Consider the following 25,738-nt stretch of genomic DNA (forward strand, 5'->3'; position numbering starts at 1 on the left):
GTGTGTGTGTGTGTGTGTAGTTATTGTTACATTGTGAGATATTTTTATTCTTTACTAACAGTGATTATTAAGAAAATAAACAGTTACTGTATTTAGCAGTAAACAGGCAAAATAATTGTGTCTTGTAGTATGAGGCTTTATCTCAGCCAGCAGCAATAAAAAGCATGTTGTAAAGACGAGGGAGAAAGAGGAGGATCCTGCTGCACCAGCTTCCTTTGGGGAATGGAGGAAAAGGGATGGGAATGCGACAGTCAATGTGAAGGGCAGAGAGGGGAGAGAACAGGCAGACTCTGCCCACAACCTGGGTGCCTTGATTTCTTTTCTTCCTCACAACTGATGCTCAGCAGCAAACCGGGGAGTGTGTGCAACTGCGAGAGGCAGAGATGTTGCCTCCACCAAAGAGCCACCAGACACCCCAGCTGAGGTGGTGGACAACTTACCACACAGCCCAGTAGCTACCTGCAATGTGGGCTGCTGGGTTGGAGTTTGCCCAGTAGGCTGAAATGTTTAACTGGCAAGGCTATTGACTAGAATTTCTTAAACCCTGTGATGCATTTATTTAATTCAGTTCCCCCGCCCTCCCCAATACCCTAAAATCTCTGTGCTGTATTGGGATTGTGTTTATTAATATTTCATGACCATTTACTATGTAAACAAAATAACTCAATGATACAACTTAAAACAAACCTGCTATCAACTCCTATTCCCAGCTCCAGGCTCCTGCAGGAACTGAAATCCTAACCAGGAATTTACATTGTTTTAAGGGCCACTCTGTCCTCTCTAGAGCTGAAGAGGTCCCTCCCATCATCACCATTGTTTTGCATCATTTTTGTAGAATACTGATTTTTTTAAAAATAAAAATCATATATTTTCTGAGTTAAAACAACAAAATCTGCTTCAGTATGAAACTGGATATACAAGCACTTGGGGGGAAAAACAACAACTCTCCAGTCTGCTAATGCACTGGGTACATCGATACATTCAGTACCATGTTATTACCAACACATATTTCCTTAGTTTGAGCCCACTCCCTTCAATCTTTACTTGAAAAAACCTCCTCCTCCGTCCCCACCCATTGATGTGAGGCCCAATTCAGCACAACACGTGCTTAAATGTATGCAAGTTCATATGTCCATCCATATTCAGCAAAGCACTTAGGCCTGATCCAAAGACTATTGAAGTCAATGGAAAGAATCCAATAGACTTCAATGGGTCTGGGATTATTTCTTTAAACAAATGCTTAACTTGAAGTCTCATTGAGTTAAACAGGCTAAGTATCTGCTTAGATGCTTTGCTGAATCCCTTAAATGGGAGTTTTACCCTGATAGGGACAGCAGGACAGGTTTTTCTAATGACAGATATTCCCATGATACACATCAATGGATTTATTGTTTCTTTCATTGTGAGAGGGTAACTATTAAACAGCTAATGCAACTACTTAAAATACATTAATAATAGGGTTCCTTTTATGTATAATCTATGTTGAATATATTGTAAACATATTTTTAAATGTGAGTGTCCAGTTCTGCAGACACTTACAATGTGAGTATCTTTAATCATGCAAAGAGTCCCACTGAACACAATGATCTTCTTGCATGGTATGTACTTTGGTACCTCAGCACTCATATTTGCATGCTTCACCTTAACATTTAAGGTCAAATATGCAGTATGTTATGCAGGTACTGTTAATATTCATTGGTCCAAATCTGACTGTGAGATATGTCTTACTTTATTATACAGTAAACACCATAGCTAAATATGTTCCCTTGTTATTTGTATGGCAGTAATGCTGAAACAACCACAATCAGGATTCAAATCCTTATGTCCCAATGGCATATATAGAATGACATGTGAAACAACAAGAGCAAAGGGTGAAATTCACCCTGTACAGAGAGCCAGCCCAACAATTATACCCCACCAAAGTTCCCAATTCAGTCCTCAAAACACAGCTTAAGTTGGACTTCACTGGACCTTAGTCTTTGTGCTGGCTTTCCACACAAAGGTGACTCTCACTTGGAGTGACTAATTCAGAGTAAATAATGTATTCCGCTAAGTTAGCCTTTTTGTCTTGTTTTCTTGAATTTATTTAATTGAAATTACTCACCAGATAATTTCTATGAATAATCATGGCCTGTGGATTATATTTCAGCACTTTACTGTGAGCATTTGTATTCAATATGCCAAATGTGAGCGTTGTCATTTAGTTCTCAGTACACACGAAGGTCACGTGTTACTGCTTTTGCACCACGGTTAGTACAAAAATTATCCAGATTAAGGTTTCCAGCATGAGTACTTGGACATGCAAATTCAGAATGTGCTTTCTGCAAATAGAAATGACTATTCATTTACAATTCAATATGTCTAGGTGTTGGGTGAGGATTACCACACACTCAGATTCATTAATTCAAACCCTTATTTGAACCAAAAGTATGGTCTTGTGTTTGCAATTGCTATAAAAAGCAATGAATGACAGATGTATAGAAAAAATATTGATCAGTGGCTTCTCTTGGGGCTTAGACTGGTTATGATGGATTTCTCCTACAAGTTTCTGACTATGCCCTTCCACTCTAGCATATTTATACCTTTCAACATTATCTGACCATCATAATTTGTATAATACGCCTGTGCAGACTTCAGTTTACATACCTTTTGCTGTCCACGCTATTTTCATTTCATCATGTCACCATACGCCATATTGGGATTTTCCTGCTTTTCCTAATTATAGGGACTTTTTGGCATTATATTTTGTGTATTAAGAGAGTATGATTAACTTCCTTATCTGTGTCCTCCAACACAGTAGAAAACACCACATTTATCCTACATAGCTAGAAGCATCATTTAAGCAAGTCCACATGGAGCAACACTCATGTCAAACAAAGACTAGGCCAAAGTCAGTTAGCCTAGCATAAGTCTGACTTTGGCCTGTAGAAACGATCCACGCTGATATTTCCAACACATGCACATTTCTTCAATTAAACTCACTCACAACAATATTTGTAGAAAGCAAACAGAAAAAGGGGTGCAAATGGCCAAAGCAAATTCAGTATGGTTAACTTGAGCAAATATTTGCAGGGTTGAGGTTTTATTTATTTTAAAATATTTGCCCCTTTCTAAAACTACCCTGTGTTCGCAATCCCCTGCAATATCAAGTCACAATGGGATGGGTTAAATAGGGAGCATTACATTTTAGCTCTGCAATTTGTGAATGTTGTGGTTTCAAATCAGACTTTCATCATTATTTCTAAGGCTATTTCTAAGGCCCTGTTTCTTCAAACACATGCATGAAGACAGTGGGACTACTCATCTGTGTAAATTATTTGTGCAAGATTGAGGTCTTGGTGTTGCTGGTTTCTGTGGAGCTTTTTGGTGGTAGTAATCATAAAACACAGTGCTGACCAAGAGGCCACCTAGAATCAGTAGTAATGAGGAAGCTATGCTGAAAAGGCAAGCAATATATCTCTGAAAAGGGGGCACAGTAACAGCTAAAGAAGAAAAAAAATTAGTGCTCATCTCTGTTCTGGTTTTCACTGGACAGAAAAGCCATCTCTAAGAACACATAAAGATTTTCCCCTCTCCCCTGGCCACTGCAGACAGTTTCAGTTTAAGCTGCAGCCTCCTTTAGTACAAACCCTGCTGCCTTTGAACAATATTCACCTAGCTAAAGAATACCCTACAGTATTTCTCTTTGTAGAGGACAGGCTGGTGCAGATATTGAGTTTGACATCCGAGGATGTATAATTCAGAGTGGCAAAAGGAAAATGGATGAGGCATATAAAGCTTATCAGAATGGCAGTTGCATTGATAGTGTGTGAAGAACTCAATGGAAAATGGTGAAAAAACCCCGGATATATATATTTGTATGAAAGGAGCACTCAGAGGTCCCATTGTGCTAGGCACTGGACAAACACATATAAAGATAGGGGTGAAAGCCTGGCACTATTGAAGTCAATGGCTAACCTCCTATAGATTTCAGTAGGGCCAGGATTTCATCCCTGGTCTCTGCTCCGATCTATAATATATATGTATCCCATGATACTCTTGGCATTTCATACCATCTATCAAGGGCATGTGTGTTTAAATGACTCCCCATCTTCTCATATTTCACCTTCCCTCTCTACCTTTCAACATTTTCCCCCCTGCAGATGGATCACTGAAGGAGACTCTGATGTCATAAACCCAAGATTATGACTTCATGATGAAGCAGCGAGAGAAGCCAGGATGAGAGAAGGAAAATAGAATACATTCATCTTTGGTAACCAGCAATGATTAAAAGGGGAGTCCGGAAAATTTGACAAAAAACAGAATGTTATAAATTTTCCCCGAATGTCTTTGCTTCCAAGCTACTATGCTGATTGACATCTGGTCTTTCTAGCTATTCAAGTAGAAGTCAATCGGGATCAAATTTATCACTGGTGACATCAATAGAGTTTCACCAGGATGACCTGGGACCTTTATGCCTCTAGGGGGAAGATACCGAGAGATCTCAAATGCAAGAATCACCGCACTTTATATGCTTCTTCAGTCTCACCTACATTATGAAAGCTTGCTGTGTGCTCATCTGAATTAGCTGTTTTACCAATGTAACTATCTATCTTTTAAAAATACATTTACATCATCAACATGCCATGGGGCCTAATTTTGCCACCCATGCGCTTGTTGAATAATACCTTATTCTGTGACTAGTTTGAATGGGCTACTCCTCAACAGGAGTAGAGGTGGCAAAATTTGGCTCGAAGTTAACTCCAGGAACAATCTGATTGTAATTAACAAAATATGTTTGGTGTTAATTTTGCTCATTTTCTTGTTGATTTTTGATATTAGTGTTATTTATTCTTGTATTGCAGGAGCACCTAGGAGCTTCAGTCGTGGGCCAGGCACCCATCATGCTGGGCATTATACAAACAGAACACAGAGATGGTGTCTGCCTCAAATAGTTTACAATGATATGCTGAAAATTTGACTTTTTTTCCCCCTTTGGCTGGATCTTAAATGGAGAAAATGTTGGTTTGTTTTTATTTTAAACAAAAAAAGTACAACTAGATTGACAACTTGCATGCCAGGGTTTTACTTGATGCAGTTTGAGACAGCTGAGATGGTATATCAACCACCCCTCTTGCAATGAGATTTATAATGGAAATGCTGACAAGACACCTGTCTTTGGAGATGGCACTGTGCACCGCTTTAAAAGCTTGTTATGAATGTTAATTGGTTATCTGAAGAGTTTTCTTTTCCCACCTGTAGGCAGCCCAGGGCACAGGCTCGGTAATACCATTTAATGAATGCATGAAAACACAGGATGCTTATGTGAGTATTAGAATGGCTGGCATTGCTGCAAACAGTGTTGCAATTTTATTTTCAAAGTTTAATCAGTAATAAGCTGTTTGATATTGCTATGTACTTGGAGAAGAGCATTTCCTTAGGATGACAGCTAAACAACTTTCCCACGGTTTCATGTCTGTGTTTGGGTTTTAATCAGTCTGCTCGGGGGATTGTCATGAACGTCAGTACTACACAAAATAAATAGAAGGCAAGCCACAAAATAGTCATGCAGTTAGGGTGGTAATTGTTCACCCAGCATGCAGGTAGCCCACCATATTCTGGCTTTTGCAAATTGGAGCATTGGTGAAATTCACAGTCATTTAATTCCCATTTACCGTAAGCCCTAATAGTTCATGCCAGAGAGGGCTTTGATAGCTTAATTGGTGCGTGGGCCTTATGCTGGCTTTCTCTCACCCTGAGTGACAGCAGGCAAGGACAGCAGGCAACCTATAGGCAGGGCACCATGCTGCAATGCAGCCCCTCAGCCTATAGGCTACCTCATAGCCTGAAAGAGTGTCTGTTGCAAAGTACCTTCCACCTGGGGTGTCACAGTAGGACCACTGGATCCACCTAATCACAGATTCCTTGTCTCTGCCTTCAGATCTTCCCTGTGCCCGAGACTTTTTAGGGCCCACCTGGATCCCCTCTCAGTGGTGCCCAGGGGGTCCAGAGAATCATCTGAGCAGCCAGCCTGTGCGGCACTCTCCCCATGTACCACACAGCCCACCGCAGAGGCTTTGTACGCTCTCTGTGCACTGGGTGGATGTCACTCTTTCTGGGAACACCTTTTGTTTGTTGTTGTTTGTTCAAAACTATACCAATTCAGAGACAGAGTTAACCTTTAGCAGGTCACCAGCACCGAAGAACACATTTCCTGCAGTGCCAGTAAGAAAGTGCTAGATAACAAAAAACAAAAATGGCTTTGTCCTCTACATTGCAAAAAATCTGCACAGAAGCTGGGCTGGCTCCACAAAATAGATCTCTAGGAGCCTGCTCAGTGTAGAAGACAAGATGATTTATTAAATCTGGCACTGTGAGGGCACACGGTATCAGCTTGGAGATAACCTTCGGCAGGGAACTCTCTCACAGACAAAGCATAGTAAGTGGTAGGCGCTTGGAAGACAAAAGCAGAGGCATTTCAGGTAATTTGCCCTGAATGTAATGAACTGCCATTAACATTCATGCCCTCCCACTGATGTCGATGGAAGCTCTGTGCATGGCACCATTGCGGGATATAGGCCTAAAGGCAGAGGGTCTGGTTCTGCTCTCAGTTTCCAAAGCAGCTTCACTGAAGGCAAAGGAATTACATCAAGATACAATCAGTGTGAAATCAGGGTCTCCCCTTGGCGTGTGCTTACCTCTCTTTAATGCTAATAAGAGTAAAGAGAAAAGTGAATGAGACTACAAAGCTTTAGTTACTGTAGTTGCTTTAACTTTCATCAAGAATATATTGTTGGAATTCCCAGTTGCTGTATTTCTAAGATGTTGCTTTAGGTTTTCATACAGCTGGGGGGACAGACATAGGATTCAAAATAATCCACTCAGGATAGCAAAGGAAAACTTCAGTTTAGTTAAAAGAAACGAGGTTCTCTTACTAAAAATGAGTAAATCACTGATTCCTTGGGATACCTTTGCTCATGTTGAATCGTACCTGATGCATTGATTAGTGCCAATAGGGCCACCTAGTGGAATAAGGTACTACTCAATATCACAGTCTGACCCCCCAGGTCTTGCTCCTTAATCAAAACTCCATTAAATGAGACCCATAGTTTGTAGCAAAAGACATTCTGTGCTGCATTAAAATGCATTGGAAAGGCTGGAGCCTAAGTTTTAAGGGTTAATTGGATCCCACAAAGAAGAATTAACTGAGCTGTTTTCTCTCTTTGTAAAAGAACCTTTATAGTTATTGTAATCTCTACTTTATTTCCACACAGGGCAACCAAAATACAGGATATTTTTCACATTTTAATGGGTTTTTTGAACAAAATGGTTTTAACAAGTAATGTACAGATTTTGATTTATCTATAATGTACATACTATAGTCTCATTGCATGATGATTTATACACCAGATCTTCATAGGCATGCATATGAGCTTGACTATTAATCTTTAGTTATGTTTTACTATGTGCTAATGTTATTTGCTTCTCCGGTGTTAAAGGAGAATTTGATTTTCAGATGCTTACCTCTTGTTTGGAAAATAATAGCCTAAGGCACTGCTATTCAACAACTACTGGGGGGAGGTTGAAGTTCTAGCCAACCAGCTTTTTCAAGCTCCCATTGCTTACCCGCTGTGGAACTCTACTCTTGATTCAGGAATATAAATAATCTGCTTCCTTTCCACTGAGCTTGGATGTTTGTCGTCGGCTACATGAAAACATGAGTCCTTGTATCCATGTATGGAAAGTAGACAAGTGACCTGACTCCCTGTCAAGAGAAAAATCACTTCCACACACCAGAGAGAGCTCTCAGAACCTGTCTAACCCTGCCGGCACAGCCGGATCACTTGATGGGAACATGCAGTTTGTGATAATAGATTTAGATCACGGCTGATGACTGCCTTTTCAGGAGTCTGCCTTATGATTCCCCATTACACACCTTCCCAAATTTCTTCCATCGGCATAGGGTTGAGGATGCTGTTATCTGTTTTCGCTGCCTACCCTTGCTTATGTGCAGCACACATAGAGAAGAAAATAGCCTGCAGATTGGGAAAATCATCTTTTTCTTTCAGCTTAAAGCTGAATTGATAGTTTTTTGGAGGGGGATAGATAGGAATTAAATTCCTAGATCTCCCCACCCCACTGCAGCACCTCCCAATTTCCTCCCACATCCCTGTGTGTGTGTGGGCGTACGCGCACATGGGGGAGGGGGGAAGGGACCAAGGCGTATATGTACTGTTTCTATAAATCTATAGCGAGAACCCAGGCCAGAGGAAGCTGGGGAAAGCTCTAGGCAGAGGCAAAGATAGAGTAACTTCAAGACGCATGCTGTTTTCTCCATTCTAATACAGTTCCTTGTTCAGTGTCAAATGAAAGCAACTTTCTGTAGATCCTTTACTATTGTCACAGGTGAATTTTAATAGTAGTTGGACACCCGTTTCCATTAGGTGCCTTTGTAAATCCCAGCCCGAGTAGTTTATTTTGTATTTAGTGAGATGTGTGTTCTTGTTTACCATCGTCGTTATGGTAACTCCCAAAGGTCCCAATCAAGTCAAAGAGAAAATGTGCCATGAAACGTATAATAGATTCTGATTATGTTGAAAGACGGAAGTTGTATATCAGGGATAACCTCATAAAGGAAGAGCCTTTTTCAAGAGAAAGCTACCGCACTCTATCTGGGTAACCAATACAATAGAAACGCTACACTCATAGTTCTGTGCACGCTGCTAATGTAAACCCGTCCTTGCTTAGCATCTACGAACTCCTGGAACCAGCATATTATCTTGTGAACAGGCAGAATGCCATCCCAACAGATGAGCCCAAGTAGGCAGCCAAGATATCATGTCGGATCATCAAGTGTGTTTGTTAAGGTCAGGGCTCCTGGAAAGCCAAATGACAAGGGCAGCCTGTCTTGGGTTCTGTGCCTCCCATAGGTTTACTGGGTTGACCATAACCACTCCAGCTCTGATCTGAATGAATGTCAAAAATAAAAAAATAGTTCACACAGCTCTTCTGTTAACACCAGGGGAGTCACTGTGTAGTTAACAGCAACTGACTAAGGGAATGACGAACGCGAAGGACGAGTGCTGGTGTATGTTTGTGTGGTGGGATAGGATTGGAGAAGATGAGAAGTCTTGATGCACAGAAATGTAAAGGAAACATCATGGTAACACAAGGGAAATACGTTGTTTGAAATTAGGGATGGTAGCAAGCAGGGGGAGTAGAGGGAAAGGAGTCCCAAGACTTCTCCATATAAACTCCACTCTCTGTATTGGTGCACATGCATATCAAAATTCTTCCCTCCACATCCTTTGACCTCTTCAGAAATAGACAGCCAGTGCCAAAACGCTCTTTTTTAAAGGTTGTGTGTGCTGGGTCATTTTTGAAAAGCTAGTTAGAAATGCTGACATCTTTACTGATGAGAGCCCTATGGAATTAACAAGTCAGCACAGAAACACACAGTCGCTTAATATTTGGAGGCAAATCGTGCCCCGCTGCTACCCTGTGTGTGGAGAACTCTGCATCCAGCAGAACCCAATACATTTCTGCCTTGTAGGCAGGATGGGAGGCAAATAGCCTTGTGGGAGGATCCCTCCCCAGTAAACATCAGCCCTACTCAGGATGTTTGCATGAATGAGAATCTGCCCTATTACGGCTAAGTGCAAGGATTTCCATTTTTTCAGGGATGTTAACATCAACAAAGCCGTGGAAATATATCTTGCACCTGTCAGTAAAACGCCTACACTGCAGTATTTTTCCCATTGCAATAATCAATGATTGTATTGCAATCCCTTCTACCATCACTCAAAAACAAATCAGGATATATTGCAAGTCAGGTCACTGGTGCAATCATATATGGAAGGACAATGGAATCTCATTTGGAAAAGAGGGATGCATAGCCTTCTTTTGTCCATGTGAGAGGAGGATGAAAAGCTTCATTCAAATTTGCATTCAAGCATCACAAGAGTCTCCATTATGTTACATGTTCAGGGCTTTAACCTATTACCCCCATTACGGGGGCCAAATACAGACCTTGCTGCAGTAGGACACACTGGAGGGATTCCGGATGGCAAAGCCAGAATTCCTCGTGGAGACTGTTAGGAGACACATGCTATACAGGCAGTTAATGCAACCCTTGTAAATGGAGCAGTGTGGAGGGAAGGTGTAATCTTTTTGGGAAGCTAATGCTGCCAGTGTCACGAAGCCTGAAGTATAGCAAGTGCTGGAACCAATCTGGACCCCTGTGCAAGGAAGCAAGAGGGGTGGGGTAATTCTCCTTAGGGTCTCTACCTTATTAGTTATCACTTGTATTGTGGCAATGCCTTGGAACACCCATCAAGAACCAGGGTGCCATTGTGCAAGGTGCTGTACAAAAATATCTTTGCACAATTCTGCGGCCAAAGGCACAAAAGGAGCCTTCTAAATTTGTTAAACTGGTGACAGAAATTGCAATCCTCAGGATGTTTTCAATCAGTAGTAAACTACATCACTTTGTATCAGTAAGGAAATAGTTCTTTAATATCTCTCTGGCTACTAGAGAACAGCTCGTCGATATTTGACTATGCACAAACATATCAATGTTTTCTTACAGGTGGACTGGCTGCACAGATTTCAACTAAACCACACACTGAACTCTGCACACAGTATTCATTAGCAAAGGGATCAGCCTACATTGTTGTGTGGTGCATACTAACTAGATGTTTCCATAGTTCTAGGGCATGGGAATTGCCTCAACCTACTCTACTTATGCTCATGTTCCTCCCAGCTCAGCATTTGGAACCCAGCATTCTGCATTGAACAGTTCCACTCTGCACAGTCTCTACTGGTGCATTTGGCTACTCAGTGGCACACGCGGGATTTGCACATGTTGAGGTGGGTTACATCAAGTGCACTTATCTAAAAATATAACTTTGGATTGAGATGCTAGTTGTGAAATTCAAGTGATTTTGTACATGGAGCAGAAGTGGCAGACACACACAAATCAGATTTTTCTTTGGGTAAAAGTACTTTTTTTCTGACTGCTGCCTTGAAGTTTGGGGTGGGGGGAGTCACTTCCCTTTCACTAACAGGATATTATAGACCTGCAGCTATGCAATATCTGCTCTTTCTCTCTCTCTCTCACACACAGGCGTGCAAATAGCCAAGAAGAGAAAATATCCCCCCCTCAAAATAAATAGATCTCACATTACATCTCAGACCCCTTCTCCCTTCCTCTGCCTGCCTTTTGCCTATAGTTTTTAGTCCTAATATAAATGCAGGTTATCCCCTATTAATTCAGTTTATCTGGTTGAGGTCAAGGGTCAATCTTGACCAGTAAATCAAAATAAAAGAGGTGAACCTGAGCCTTTACTAGGGAAAAGGTTGTAGTTAAGTCAGGATCCACTAATATGCATTAATGAACCCTGACCAGGGGTGAAAGTAAGCCGGTACGCCCCGGTACAGCGTACCGGTAAGAGCCGGTGCGCCGTACCAGGACTGGCTTTCCAAGAGGGCAATTTAAAGCCCTGGGGTAGTGCCGGAGGGGCTGCGGTGGAGATCTAAAGGGCCCCAGAGCTCCAGCCGCTGCTACCTCCCCCCCACCCCCCCGGGACCCTTTAAATCCCGGCCTGAGCCCTGCTGCCCGAGCACTGGTATAGCGGCGGCGGGGCTCTGGCAGGGATTTAAAGGGCCCCGACGCTCCAACCGCCGCTACTGCCCTGGGGCCCTTTAAATCCCCGCCTGAGCCCCGCTGCCCAAGCCCTGGGGTAGCGGCGGCGGGGCTCCGGAGGGGATTTAAAGAGCCCCGGAGCTCCAGCCACCGCTACTGCCCGGCCCTTTAAATCCCCGCCGGAGCCCTGCTGCCCAAGCCCTGGGGTAGCATTTAAAGGGCCGGGGCGGGTAGCGGCAGCTGGAGCCCCGGGGCTCTTTAAATCCCCGATGGAGCCTGGCCGCCGCTACCCCAGGGCTCGGGCAGCAGGGCTCAGGCCGGGATTTAAAGGGTTCGGGGCTCCAGCAGCTGCTACCACAGCAGAGCCCCAGGCCCTTTAAAGCTCTGCCAGAGCCCAGAGCCCCAGGGTAGCGGTGGCAGCTGGGAGCCCCCAGGGCTCCTCAGTGATTTAAAGGGCCTGGGGCTCTGCTGCGGTAGCGGCAGCTGGAGCCCTGGGCCCTTTAAATCACCCCCGAGCCCCAGGGCTCCCAGCCGCCTCTGCAGCTGGTAGCTCGGGGGTGATTTAAAGGGCCCCGGGCTCCCAGCCACCACTACCGCAGCTGGAGCCCTGGCCCTTTAAATCGAGATTTAAGGCCACGCCTCTTCCGGTTGAGGCCATGCCCCCTGCTCAGGACTCCGGCATACCGGTAAGTTCTCTAACTTACTTTCACCCCTGACCCAAGCTTGTGTTCTTCTCTTAATATAAACACTCTGTGTTTTCTACTTAAGCCTGTACATTGTTAGGGTCAGGGACCTGCTTCTCCCTAACACATACTTGTAGACAAAATCAATTATTTTATATTCTCTAGGACGTAATAGATGAGAGACCTCTTAGGACACTTAACATGTCCTAGGAAGTGGTGCCAGCAATCCAGAAGGTGATACACTTCCTTTTGACCCAGGGCTTAATGATATCCCAGCAGGGTGTTAGGGTGAATTTTGTTACTACAAGTGCTGTATTTCAGATCAGACATAAAAGACTCCAGACTTCTTTTTCTCAATAATGGTGGGTTAGTTCTGGTATCCTGGCAAAATTCCAATTAGGTAATTACATTCTGCCTCCTGAAAATTCCCCCTTCACCTTCTGTCCTAGAATATTTTATGATGTTGCTATGACCGCTTTAAAAAGCTTACTTCATTTTACTTCAGAAATGGCTGTGTTGCAGTGGTGAGTGAAGTGTCCCCTGTATGCATATGTCTAAATGTTCAAAAGATTTTCAATCAAGTCTCTAGATCTAAAAGTTGACACCTACATTTTTGCACACTTGCTTTTGAGGGCCATGTTTTTGCATACAAATCGACTGAACTCTGGATGTGAAAACTGGGCCAAATCCTGCTCGCTCCTTGAAGTCAAGGGTACTACTTGCATGAGTAAGGCTATATCTACACCACCTAGGGAGGTGGTAGAATCTCCTTCCTTAGAGGTTTTTAAGGTCAGGCTTGACAAAGCCCTGGCTGGGATGATTTAACTGGGAATTGGTCCTGCTTCGAGCAGGGGGTTGGACTAGATGACCTTCTGGGGTCCTTTCCAACCCTGATATTCTATATTCTATGATACACTAGAGAGCTTATAGCGGCATGGCTGTACGAATGCAGCTGTGCCACTGTAAGATCTCTCGCGTCGCTGCTCTATGCGAATGGGAGAGAGCTCTCCCTTTAGCATAATTAAACCACCCCCCAAAAGAGTGACGGTAGCTATGTCTGTGGGAGAAGCTTTCCCACCGACATAGCACTGTCCACACCAATGCCTTTGTCAGTGTAATTTATGTCACTCAGAGGGGTGTTTTTTCAAGCCCCCGAGTGACCTATTGACATAAGTGGTAGTGGAGACATTGCTTTAGGCAAGCAATATCAGAAACCGTATTTGTATGTACAAATGAACTAGTGCATTTTGTGCACCTAGAGTGGTTTACCACATGTTACCAAAAAAAAAAAACCAAAAAACCCGAGCACTCTTAGGTGTGCAAATTTGGAGACTTCTTCAGAAACTGTGCTGCATAGTTTACAATTGATTTGAGAGGGATTACAGAGTTTATAATCTATAGGGAGGCTAATCCAGAGGATGACAGTAGCCTACTATGTGGAAGACCTGGGTTCAAATCCTGTGTTCTACCATGCACTTCCTGTGTGATCTTGGGCAAGCCACTTAGTCCCCCCGTGCCTCAATTTTCCATCTCTAAAACTGTAAACAGGTGCTGTGGGATGTTGTACACTGATATTTTAGATTACATTAAAGATCCGATACACTACAGGTTGTGAAGATCTCAGTAATGGAGACCCTATAAGTATCTAAGGGATAAATTTGTCCAGAATCTTTGGATTTGGAAACAAATGAGCCTATGTAAATAAGAATTGGTGCTATTATGATATACAAGTGACATGGAGCATTCAAATTCTAGAAAAAGGCCGGAATGGGAGTTCCTTTTCCATGCATAAAATATATTGGGTAATGATTATGTAGGATGAGCAAAAAAAAAAAAATAAATTGTGTTTGTGCCTTGTGTTGAAGAAATTCATCATGTTCATCCCTGGACAAGTGTAATGCTGCAAATGTCAATGTCTGCAGGGTCTATCTGCCATATAAATGCCAATCAGATACATTTACACTTCTAAGGAGAAGATTTAGCTTGTGCATTTGACTTTTCATGTTGCTTTCAACATTTGTTTGTGATTTCTCACCTAATTTCAGTTTGTACACTAGGATCCTGATCCAAAGTCAACAGAGACCAGCGCAAAGATTTCTGTTGACTTTGGCCGCCGACTGACAAATAATCAGATCTGTACAAGTAACTGTTTTGTGCTCAATGGAAAGTGGTGGCGCGTCATTTTCCCATGTAATGCACAAATCAAAATGATGAGGGACCCTTGGTATAAAATTTCCTGTCCCTTTAATTAGTATTGTAGCATCCAAAAAGAACAAACTACATAAAATGCACTAGTGAAGTCAGTACAAACTAAAATTTCATATTGATAATGACTTTATACTGCTCTATATACTATCCACTGACATGCAAGTACTATATTTACATTCCAATTGATTTATTTTATAATTATAAGGTAAAAATGAGAAAGTAACTAATTTTTCAGTACTAGTGTGCTGTGACACTTTTGTATTTTTAGGTCTGATTTTGTAAGCAAGTAGTTTTTAAATGCAGTGAAACTTGGGATATGAAACACAAATCAGACTCCTGAAAGTCCAAGCATTAGTTTGGAAAGGTTGAGAGCCACTGGTCTAGTCTGCTGAGTAGACAGCCCGCTTCACGACAAACTGTCCAAATGCAAAACAGACACATAAGACAGACCACACGTTTTTCATTTTCCTCTGTGAAACAAAATTAAAGCAAACAAACCAACCGCCCAGAGCTCAAAATGTAATTTACATGAAGAAATACATGATAGAGGGAATTTGTACAGTTCTAACTAAGACCATTTTGTCTGGTTTCATGTGGATCAGCTTGAGGTCTGAATTTCCTGTCATTTGTTTGTCAATATTTGTTATCTGAACATAACAGTTATGTATTTATTTAAGGCTAAATTCCAACCTTGCCTGACAGCAAGGTGTTTTATGAGAAATCATTCTTACTAAAATTGGGAGTAGCACTCCAATACATTTAAGCCAACTTTATTATTTTTACTCTGGGTATTCAGATATATACTAGTTTGATGGAGCTACTTTGGGGATAGCCACTCAGTCAATGCAAATAAATAGATAGGGTGAGATCCTTAGCAGGTGTACATCAGCACAGCTTTACGTCAGTCCGTGGAGCTACTCTTATTTAAACCAGCTGAGGATCCATCCCTAGTTTTTATGAAGCTGTAGACTGGATTCTGTGCAGGAAGATTTCATTTCTAGGGAAACATTTTTATGTATCAGAGTAACAGCCGTGTTAGTCTGTATTCGCAAAAAGAAAAGGAGGACTTGTGGCACCTTAGAGACTAACCAATTTCTTTGAGCATAAGCTTTTGTGAGCTACAGCTCACTTCATCGGATGCATACTGTGGAAAATACAGAAGATGTTTTTATATACACAGACCATGAAAAAATGGGTGTTTATCACTACAAAAGGTTTTCTCTCCCCCCACCCCACCCCACTCTCCTGCTGGTAATAGCTTATCTAAAGTGATCGCTCTCCTTACAATGTGTATGATAATCAAGGTGGGCCATTTCCAGCACAAATCCAGGTTTTCTCCACAAATCCAGGTTTTAATAGCTAAGCTATTACCAACAGGAGAGTGGGTTTGGGGGTGGGGGGGGGGGTGGAGAAAACCTGGCTTTGTGCTGGAAATGGCCCACCTTGATTATCATACACATTGTAAGGAGAGCGATCACTTTAGATAAGCTATTACCAGCAGGAGAGTGGGGTGGGGGGAGAGAAAACCTTTTGTAGTGATAAACACCCATTTTTTCATGGTCTGTGTGTATAAAAACATCTTCTGTATTTTCCACAGTATGCATCCAATGAAGTGAGCTGTAGCTCACGAAAGCTTATGCTCAAATAAATTGGTTAGTCTCTAAGGTGCCACAAGTATTCCTTTTATTTTTATGTGTGTTTCTCTTTGCATTTAAAACATATCTATAGTGCAATAAATGGACATTAGAATGAAGCTGAGTCGGGATGTCTGTGTGCATTTATTTCACTTCCCACTAGGATGATTACTGTGTGTAAAAAAGGTAAAAGGGCCAGATGCTCAGCTGGCATGGCTCTAATGAAAGCAAATGAGCTATGTCAATTTACGCCCACTGAGGATCTGTCCAGAAAGTCTAAACTGTATAGGTTTAGCATGAAGACTGCAAAAGTGACTAATAAAATGTGCATTAAATTAGAAGCTGCGATGTAGTTTTGTGGAACTAAGATTCTGTTATGAGCTTTGCAGTATGTGTATTAATAAAATAATGACACACATAATGAGCACAGCCTAAACACCAGTACTTGAGTAAAATAAAGTCTTAATAAACAACACATTCCATTAGCTCTCCCTTTAACAACTAATATACTTCCAGTTCATTAAACTATTGCATGCAACTCCTCCTCCTACAAATAGATCCCATAATTCAGTCTTTTCCAGAGTTGCACATTCTTTTAGTCTACAGGGTACATTATCAGAACACATTTTAACAAAAAGCCTTCTGTTTAGTGGTGTTTAAGAAAAGCTATAGGAAATGCATGTGGTTTTATTTGTCAGAGGTCATTTGTTTGCTTCACTGTTGTTTTCATTCTATTTGTACAATCTCTAAATTATGGTTATTATGGAAAGCCCGTGGTTATTCATCCTAAACCACTTCAGATTAATTTCCTTATTTTATCTCAGACTTTTCAGCTTGTGTGTGTTTGAAAGTATGATCTAATACTACCAACTGTCCTTTCAGAAACAACCAGAGAGACTTTTATAGGAACCAGTCATATACTCATGTGAAGGGTAGTAACTTCCGCTGGCACGCAGTGGAAAAGCTGCACGGTGAACAGAAGTGGCTGCACGCTGGATCCCTTAAGCCAAAAGATGCTCCAGGGCAGGGTCCAGCTGTTGGAGGGTGATGATGAATCTTTTTGGATGTGACAATCACAAAAACCCATCTTGGGGCCTACATTGAATCCCCATCAACCCCTGCCATTCCTGCCTACAACATATTCAGATGGAGTACAGTTAATCATAGAATATCAGGGTTGGAAGGGACCTCAGGAGGTCATCTAGTCCAACCCCCTGCTCAAAGCAGGACCAGTCCCCAATTTTTGCCCCAGATCCCTAAATGGCCCCCTCAAGGATTGAACTCACAACCCTGGGTTTAGCAGGCCAATGCGCAAACCACAGTTGAAAAAACACATCAAGAAAAATGAAGAGGCAGCTTGTGCTTACTCACAAAAGCAAACCTCTTCCAGGCTTTTATCAAGAAGTGACCAAGCTCAGCCTAGAAGTTGTTGTCATGTAAGGTCTTTCAAAGAACTCCCAGTCCCTAGCCCACACACCTCCTCTGCATATACTCGTGATTCATTAGGTGGGTAATTCTAGCCCCAGTACAGCGCAGTGCATTGCACACAGTGTGGTAGGATGCATCAGTGAGGAAGCCAGGGACGGTGCTAACAGCTTGCTGGAGAAACCAGGAGTGGGACCTGCCCTCTCTGGAGAAATTGCCTAACCTGTGAGTTAGGAAAGAAGACTCCACCACCTAGAAATCATGAGTATGTGGAGAAAAACAGGAGGGCAGGCTAGGGGTTCCTGGAGAGAGCTTGCACAGGGAGGAACCGCAGTATGTGGTTGAGGGCACCTGGAATGCAGACCAGAGGATGAGGAAGTGACCGCCAGGCTCCAGGGAGTTGTGCTGGCTGTACAAAGCTGCAAGTCATCAACTTTTCTTTTGGGCCTGGCTGAAAGAACCTGGGTCTTGATTTCTCTGCTTTAGAGATGGGCAGAGGAAAGCTCTTTTGGGGCATGTATGGACCTGAAAGTCACAGATTGCTGTATCTTTTTTCAGTACGGCAACCCCAAGCATTCCTAAATTATGAGTCAGGCCCCCGAAAAAACATGTGATTAGTTTAAAAATCATAAGATTAAAATAATGAAACCTGAAACATTTTGGGTTCTTTTCATTTGCCTTTTAGTTTTAAGCCTTCGGGGGTCACATGTTCAAGCTTTGCTCTGCAAACAGGAGGGCTGGAAACTTTTTTTTTTTTAAATGACAACTGAGAATCTCACATAATCCCATAACTCCAGCAGCGGGGGCTTGAAGAGAAACATCAAATACGGTGAGACTCGCAGAGTTGGCGGCACTGCCTTGTTTGTCATATTTAACAATGGCAATTGGCTCCATGTGCGTGATTTGAAGAGGTTGTGCAGCTGAGGAGAAAAAACTGCCACCCTCACCAGCACCCACATTTCTAAGTGGATGGACTGAATTCATGGCCAAGTCTGACAATTGGTTATAAACCAGCCTCACCATAGCCAAGCATGCTTGCTGCAAGCCAGCTCCAATGGAGCCCAAATATATACAAATCAAGGGTCATAGGAATTCACAAGGTTCAGAGTTTCAGTGCTTAACAAACCCCACTAGGCCACGCAATCCTTCTCTACTCAGTGCTGTGTCCCTGAAGTAGAGGGCCAATGGCCTGCTGTCCAGCTCTAGCATCTTTGGTGGATGGACTATTCTGTTTTTCTGTCTTGTATCTTTCCCCTCTATGGAGTCCCAACTTTCTTTTGTTCTCTGATGGAAATTAGCAAGTTAACCTTTCACAGAAGCGAAAACAGAAGACGCAAAACCTGGTGCATTTCTCCACTGCTACTATAATCAACACCCCTCCTGCACCCCCACACCTTTCAAGATCCCTGGGTACTGCACATGCCTCTCACAATATGCGGTATGCCCCATCAGTGCATCAAATGCCCCAACAACAGCCATGTGGCCCATATTAGACAATCCCTACTTTCTCATGCAGAAAGAGGATAAAACACAAAAACACCCTTGTCATCCATGGTTGAACACTTTTCACATGATCACACCCTGTCGGACACCTCAATGCTCATATTCAAAGAAAACTTGCACAATACCTTGAAAAGATGAGCTTGGGAGCTTAAATTCCTTTCTCTGCTAGACACCAAAAAATCAGAAACTCAGTAGAGACGCTGGTTTTATGTTTCATTACAACAACCTGTAACCCACTAACTTGCATTTAAGTCTCACCAAAGACTTTACTGATACCCATCTTAGAGACGAGTGCATACAATCAGATGTATCTGATATTGAGCTATTCAGTGCAATATGTTCCATTCACTTAGGGTTTTTAAACTACTGCCACTATTTAATGTGATCTGAGCCTTCGATATTTAATTATCAGTGTGCAACTTTCATACTTAACCCATGAAAAAAATATTGCTGATCTGAAATCACAAGGAGGAGAAAAATGGATCAAGAGATCTACACTTAGTTGGGACTGTACCATCCAAAAATCAGTAATTTAAAGCAGTGATAAAGGGCCTCGGAGTCAAAACACTCACGCAAGTGAGTAAAAGTTACTCACATGAGTAGACCTTTCCTATCAATGCCAGTGTTTGTCGTAGTGAATTAATCCAACACTGTATTTGGTCCAGTGTCTCTTGACTCTCACGGGTTTCAGAGTAGCAGCCGTGTCAGTCTGCATTCGCAAAAAGAAAAGCAGGACTTGTGGCACCTTAGAGACTAACCAATTTATTTGAGCATAAGCTTTCGTGAGCTACAGCTCACTTCATCGGATGCATTCAGTGGAAAATACAGTGGGGAGATTTGTACACACAGAGAACAATAGGTGTTATCATACACACTGTACCAGCAGGAGAGCGGGGGCGGGGGAACCTTTTGTAGTGATAATCAAGGTGGGCCATTTCCAGCAGTTAACAAGAACATCTGAGGAACAGTGGGGGGGAGGGGGAATAAACATGGGGAAATAGTTTTACTTTGTGTAATGACCCATCCACCCCCAGTCTCTATTTAAGCCTAAATTAATTGCATCCAGTTTGCAAATTAATTCCAATTCAGCAGTCTCTCCTTGGAGTCTGGTTTTGAAGTCTTTTTGTTTTAATATTTGTTAGTCTCTAAGGTGCCACAAGGACTCCTTTTCTTTTTGACTCTTACAATATGGTTTTTAAAAAGTTGCTATTATCTTTTAGCTCTGCTTTTTATCAGAGAAAGTTTTAATGAGAAAACTTAGCAGATGCATGTCTATTTTTCTACAAATTAGGGGAAGTGTTTTTCTTTTGCAATGGGTTTTCTTTATCTTGCACTGGTCAGCTACCATGTAGCATCCATGCAAGGTGTTACCTTCTTATCTGCTTCATTGGCACATACAGCATTTAGATTCTATACAAATAATTTAAATGGGCATTTAAGAGCTGATGCTTGTGTTTATAGGTCCAGGCTTGCCAAGTGCTATAGCAAATGAGCATTTGTATGTTGTCCCAGTTGCAAGGCAACTTATGGTCAAAACTGATAAATTTGACAATGTAAGCTTGATGGCTGTGTCACCTGCAGTAACATAAATGATGTGTTCTTCCTTATTGCTACACCTAACTGCCTTCATTCTTGTGATCAGCATTCACTCCTGCGCTGGCTGCTTTTATACTAATAGCCCTAGCATAGTTAGATACAGTACTTACAGCGGTCTTTTTTTAACCAAGCGAGTAAACTGGGGAGTCAGGATTAGTGCTGGGTAAGCGATGGTGCTTTGCTATAGGGCATATGTGATCTATTTAATCGAAATGGCCCTTCACTGTGGGTGGAAGGGAGCCTCCTTTCTAACTCTCTTCACAGTGCTCAAAGATATGGAAATCATGGCTAGATTATGAAAAGGCAGAGCCATGGCTTGTTCTAATCGCACTGTGGTTTGAGATACTTTCCCCAGATCTTTTATGGGCAATGCAGATGTGTGTTTCTTGGATCTGCACTTATTCTCTGCACAGGTATGGGTCCAGGACCATGGGGAGAAGATATCATGGGAAGCCTACAAATGTCCCAGCAACCAGAAGAACCTTTCACAACAGAACCAGCAGCTCCAGCAGCAGATGTGAGGGTGAGCACACCTCAGCCCTTCCCTACCTCTCCTTCACTAGAACCAGCACATCCACTCTGGGACTTAACATCCTCCACACACATGGCCAGGACCAGCTCAGAGGATGATTTAAAGTCAGCCTGTGAAAGATTCACCTTCTCAGGAGCAGCTTTCAAACCATTTGCCTCCTGATACCGTAACTGATATCTACACTTGGACATTTCAAATTTTGAAGTACAAACTTTAGTCCAGTCATATGCCTCACTCTTCCACAGCAATCCCTTCAGTCTTGCTTCAGTCATCCCTGCTTGCCTACTATCCCCCGCTCCATCCTTCCCAGTCTCTCCTTATTGACTGTCCTCATCCTGTTTTTACCCTTTTACTTATCTGCCTCCCCACGAACAAAGCACACCAAATGCTAGCACTCGAAATACCATTTTTCTTGTTAAAAATTATACCCAGAACTGACACAATAGTTGCCAACCTTTGCCATGACCCACCTACTGTTATCTTAGATACCCTTATCATATCCAGTTCTGGTGTCCACCCTTCAGAAAGGATTTGAATACGCTGGGAAGGCTTCAGGAAAGAGCTACAAGGTGATTCAAGGTCTACACAACATGGCTTATAGTGAGAGACTTAAGAAGCCCATTTCATTTAGTTTATTCAAGAGAAGGGTAAGAGGTGACTTGGTTATGGACGATGAATATCTTCATGGAGAAGATATTTCTGATAGTAAATGGATTTTTAGTCTAGCAGAAAAAGGCATCACAAGATCCAGTGAGTTCCAGCTGGAAGATGAAGCTAGATAAACTCAGACTAGAAATAAAATGTTTTTTTTTTTAAACAGTGAGGATAACTAACCGTTGGAACAACTTCCCTGAGAGTGTGATGGATCCTCGACTACTTGAAGCCTTTCCATTAAGGCTGTATATCTTTCTCAGATATATGCAATAGCTCAGACAGAAGTTATGGGTTTGATGCAGGAATCAATGGATGAGGTTTTCTGGCCTGCATTATGCAGGATGTCAGGCTAGATGATCAAATGGCCCTTCCTAGCCATACAGTCTATAAATCGGTATCCCTTTTTCCCCACTTTTGACACATTTTAATATCACAGGAACCAGGTCTTTCTACAGGCCTGGAAATACCTATATATTTGGTGTACTGTTGCAATCAAATAACAGTCTCATTGATGTTAATAGGAATTCTGAGCATGGGACAAGGGCAGATTATACAAGAATTAAAGACTGTGGACAGAAAACCTGCCTTGTAAATCGCAAAGCAGAATTTTGCTTTGTTTTTCCAGATCTGTGCCTCTACATTAAGAAAAATAATGGCCAAACCCATGACTTCTTAGACCCATTGTCCTTTTAAATCTCTTTTTTTTTCATTGCAATTGAATACATTTTAGAATTATTCAATCACTCATGATGGATATTGGCATTTAACTGTAAATAAAATAAAACAAAATAAAAAAATTGGACTGGATTTTACCAGCTCTCTACTTGTAAATAGTGTGCTTTATAGTTTTGGATGAAAAGTTGTAGTTTTATGTTTTTCAAGCATATTGTCTGCTAAGGTATTGGTTTTATTTTCTAGTTTAATTTGTTCTTTAGATTCTGTGGTCTTCAGTCAATTCACTGGCTGATTGAATTATTATCCCAATAATGAGATTATACATGATTAGTGTCAGTTACCTATCTGATCTTTTAAGTAGGTTAATTGGCAGCTCTGAATAATTATCAGCAATCTCACCTTGCTGACTGAGACTCTTGGAGAATAAATGAAGCACAAAGATGGGGAGAGAGAAGGGGGGGCGCGGGAGGTGGCGTTTGAAGGGAAACAGTTCTGGATTTAAACTTGAAAGTTATTTAGTGTGAGAAAAGCAAACTTTTTCACTAGTAACTTTTACATAAAATGAAACAATTTTGGAGTATTTTAAGTGTCCCATCAAAATTTTGGCCTTGTAATGTATATTTTTCCCCGCAGCACTGATCAAGAGTCTTTCTCAACACAACAAGGAAACCATTGAGAGGTAGATAAATAGGCCCTACTCCTGTTATCATATTTGCATCGTGGGATCATTGTGCTGTCAAAGTCAATAGGGATCATATAGGTGTAAAAGTAAAAGTGTGCTGGAGTGATTCGTTCTGGTTTTTTGAACCTCAGAAGTTCATGTTTTCTTGCTTTTCTCCACAACTATCAGGGCTAAAAACTTACCTTTTTAAACTGGAAACTGAGATTAACACATATTCATATTTCTTCAGGAACTGGGTTTAAGAAAAATAAATATCATGAGAACTGGCAATACTTAAATATGTGTATGTTGTTCCTTTTTACTTAGTGCAGTGTAGAAAAAAACTAAAGTTACGTTTCTGATTGATTTTTACTACAAAGAGGAAGATTTGGAATGTGTGAAGAAACAGAGTAGACTTTGGAGAAGCCAAGGAGAAAAAAAATATGGTAGACCCAATCCTGCAGTCTTTTCTCTATCAAATCTCTGAGGATTGAAGCCGAATGATGTTCTTGATTTCCTGTTAAAAAGCACATTTTTTCTTCTACATTCAATGTTGCAGAGAGGTGGCTATTGAAGAGCAAATAGCATCAGTCACATTCTGCCTCATGGTTTAACAACAAAGTTATCAGGTCCAGAATCCTGCTTACTTCAATGACAAAAAGGGCAACATCCTGCTTTCCTCAATGGATCCAAATAGCCTTAAACTCAGCAGAACCTATGTAGATCTGTTACATGGGTGGGTGTCAGGGCCGGGTCACGGGCAGCCGGTGTATTGACTCAGAGTCAGAGTCAGACATCTGGAATCGGTGGCATGGGTCAATCTGGGATCAGGAACCAGGGGGTCAGAGGCAGGAGTCGAGGCCAAGTCAAGAGCCAGGGCTGGGAATTAACGCTGAGATCAGGAACCAGAAGTTAGAAGCAGGAGACCAGTTAGCTAAGTTAGAAACTGGCTATTGGAGCCAGGAGATAAAACCAAGGTCAAAAACCAGAGATCAGAAGCAGGGCCTGTAACAGCAGCTAACTGGGTTTCCATATAGTTGCATCCGAGCAGTGCCATTGATTTCAACAGAACTACTCACATGCTTGAAAACTAAACACACGCTTAACTGCTTTGTGGGATCAAAGCCATATTGAGCAATACTGACCTCACTGGAGTTACACCTGAGATGAATTTGCCCCCTGACCTCCTACCCCCTTTTTCTCCAGGGCACATACCTACACTTCCATCCAGTAAACAGTGTCATTTTCTAGTTCCTAAGCGCTCCTTTTATTTGAAAACTTTATGACTTGTTTAGTATCTTATAACCATGGGTTGATTTCCTTCATCTTGGTTTTCTCTCAACAGGACTTTCTATTCCTACCCAAAGGAATTCAGTTGTACTGTACAAAATTTAATCAAAGCTAACTTGTTGGAGCTTATGAAAGACAGCCATCTCTTCGTGCTACTTCATCTACCTTAAGAAAAGTTGCTGAAAATCTGATGCCAGGTGAAGCTGCTATCTATAAATGTCAGAGATAAGAAGGTCTTTCAGCTCTCTGCTTGTAAAAAATTATACTAGTATGTGGTCCTGGTGACTAAAATTACAGGCATTTAGACTGTCAGGCAGGGAAAAACTAATAGTAAAATAGCAAAGCGATGCTGTCTTGGTAATAGTTATTAGGTCTTTTATTTCTTAAAATAGTATGGTTGTATAAGGTTATTTTCTAGCAGGTATGTTAATAAGGGGTCTGCAGTATTTTGCAGCTCATTAATTGTTGATTACATAAGTGGTTTTGAATGAAGCACCATTGGAAAGTCCTGCCACAGAGCCAAGCTGACAGGATTTACTTCTTTTTTATTATTATAGTCAATAGCTGATTTGTGAAGAACATAATTGCTCTTTGTTCTCATGTTAGGCATTCATTTTATGGAGCAGGCTAACATTTTAGATCAACAAAAGTATTTCTAACTGAAAAAAAAGAGCACCAGGCAAATCATTACAAGACTGACTGATTTAGAACCCATGGTCAACCAAATATCTTTGGCTATTGACCCTGTAATTCCTGGCTGAGGTCTTTTATTGAAATCTACATAGAAGTTGATATAACATTATTATACTGTCTCTCTTTATTAGGAATTTGCCCATGAAGTGTTTGTATGACCAAATACGTTGTACAAATGCTTCCTACATCTTTTTTTCTTCAACCAAACATGTAGTCTATCTAGTACATACGGCTTTTGTATTTGTATCTCTGTGTAAATTAACAACTGGTGGAGTACACATGTTCTTTTCACAATGACCATTGCTAGTGTAACCCTTCTGCCCGTCAGAGTTGGCAGCAACAAGGGCCGGGTTCAATATCTAGGGGTTCCATTCCAATAACACAATGCAAACCGGCTCGAGCCCCCACCCAGTGACCTGGGACAAATATATACCACCCCCGCTGAGCGCCTCCAAGAGGCAATACTTCCTCTCTCCCAAGCACATAGTCTGAGTGTAGCAAAAGCCTTTTAATAACAGAGAGAAACAATGTGGCATTATGTTTGGGAAACACCACCAACAG

General features: G+C 41.8%; 1 long non-coding RNA gene across 9 annotated transcripts in view; it reads left to right on the forward strand.

The window, feature by feature from the left end:
• LOC140916727 (uncharacterized) overlaps positions 1 to 24,707 on the forward strand; it is a 28,339-nt gene extending 3,632 nt beyond the window's left edge. For 3 of the 9 annotated variants that reach the window (XR_012160622.1, XR_012160623.1, XR_012160620.1), the window contains 3 exons: positions 4,143 to 5,304; positions 10,568 to 10,848; positions 21,086 to 22,656. This is a non-coding gene — a long non-coding RNA (uncharacterized lncRNA). Of the gene's footprint in view, positions 1 to 4,142; positions 5,305 to 10,567; positions 10,849 to 21,085; positions 22,657 to 24,539 lie in introns of those variants that run through there. The other 6 variants (XR_012160628.1, XR_012160627.1, XR_012160624.1 and 3 more) reach the window with 6 other exon arrangements.
• Positions 24,708 to 25,738: the final 1,031 nt, after the last annotated feature.

Source organism: Lepidochelys kempii, chromosome 9 (assembly GCF_965140265.1).
Source record: "Lepidochelys kempii isolate rLepKem1 chromosome 9, rLepKem1.hap2, whole genome shotgun sequence".
Classification (NCBI taxonomy): Eukaryota; Metazoa; Chordata; order Testudines; family Cheloniidae; genus Lepidochelys; species Lepidochelys kempii.